Genomic DNA, 1,410 nt, shown 5'->3' with positions numbered 1-1,410 from the left:
AGTTGAACCACAATATAACAATCGCACATATGTGAGAAAAGAAGAGGTTGGCCTCCCTCTTCTGGTCTCCACGCGGGGGGCGGGGGAGACGGCTAGGGGATGGGCGGCCTGGACCCCGTAAGGTGGGCAAGTGTTGGAAATGGAGCTTCTCCCTGGACCTGACTACAACCAGCACCAGGTGGTTACTAATTGCTCCTCATTCATCCATTGATGCCTGCCAGGGAAAAAACAAACAAATGATGCCACATGTCCCAGAAAGCTCAGCTGCTATTCTACCACTAGCCACTGGAGGGCCCCAAACACTGCTATGGATCACCACAGCTTCCCACCGCCCTCACTAGATAGGTGCCCAGGAAGCCCATTGACCATCACTTTCTAGGTATCATCTAGGTTTGATACCACGGCAGAAAACTGGTTCCCAGCCATCCAGAAACAGAAACGTCATCCCTGAGACCAGGCAAGATATTCAAGTTGGAAATGTACCACCTCCAAGTTTCCACATCTAACATTTGAGAGTTCACAGTCTTCTTCCAGTTTAGCCACACTTGGGATCCTCTTAACTTGGGAGTGCCCCAATCAAACAAAACGGACATTCCCAGAAGGCCCTGAGTTCCAATGCTCAGTCCCCAAAGCTGTGGGGAACTGTCAGCACATGCACCTCAAGACTTACCTAACGTGTTCATGCTCCTACATCCGGACCCCAGAGTCATCTTCCGGGAAGCACATGCCCCTTCCCTGGATCAAAGGGAAAACAGCCCGCCCAGCTGCTCTCTTCACACTAGCGCCCCTGAGAGCCCAGAGCCCTGGCCTGTTCTGGTTAAAGACCCTCCTCTGGAGAGGTGTAGGGTACGGTCACCTGGAGGAGAGGAGGGCAGCTGGTTACTTACCTCAGGGAGAGAGGGAAGCTGAGCAAAAGCTCATTCCTTGTGAAAAACTGACTGGATTTCTCAGACATCAGTAATGGCAAGAAATTGATTGCTGGTTTTCATAGAGTTCTAAAGTCATTTTTCTGGCTCACAGAAGAATATATTGAATATAATAAAATGGAAATGTTAGTAATACCAATAACATCAAGAGAAAAAATATATTTTAACCAGATCCTTGGAATCATAAGGAAACTCAGCTCCCAGATTTGCTTTTTAAAATATCTTATTGTAAACAGTTTTTAGTGTAATGAATAGTTCACTTTATATTTTTCTTTTATTAAATGTTTACAATTTTAAAACATCTTGTACTATTTAAAATGTGTGCAAATAAATGGTTGCAGAAAGTTTTAGAGAAAATAGAATGGTTTGGCAAAACTGACTGCAAATAATCAGTAAAAAATGTTAGGGGAGAGCTGATAATTATGAATAAATTTTAATCCAATAAATTTGATTGCAGGAAAAAATATAAAAAGAGTGCTAGCAA

The 1,410-nt window shown here is 44.0% G+C and overlaps 1 pseudogene across 1 annotated transcript; it reads left to right on the top strand.

Moving 5' to 3' along the window:
- Nucleotides 1-246: 246 nt before the first annotated feature.
- Nucleotides 247-938, top strand: LOC307096751 (RAD9, HUS1, RAD1-interacting nuclear orphan protein 1-like; annotated as a pseudogene). The gene has a single exon. The product of its transcript is annotated as an RAD9, HUS1, RAD1-interacting nuclear orphan protein 1-like (transcript).
- Nucleotides 939-1,410: the final 472 nt, after the last annotated feature.

The sequence above is a fragment of the Cnephaeus nilssonii genome, assembly GCF_951640355.1.
Source record: "Cnephaeus nilssonii genome assembly, chromosome: 3".
In the NCBI taxonomy this organism is placed as follows: domain Eukaryota; kingdom Metazoa; phylum Chordata; class Mammalia; order Chiroptera; family Vespertilionidae; genus Cnephaeus; species Cnephaeus nilssonii.
The sequence above is the reverse complement of the archived record's forward strand: the minus strand, read 5'-3'. Positions and strand labels throughout refer to the sequence as shown.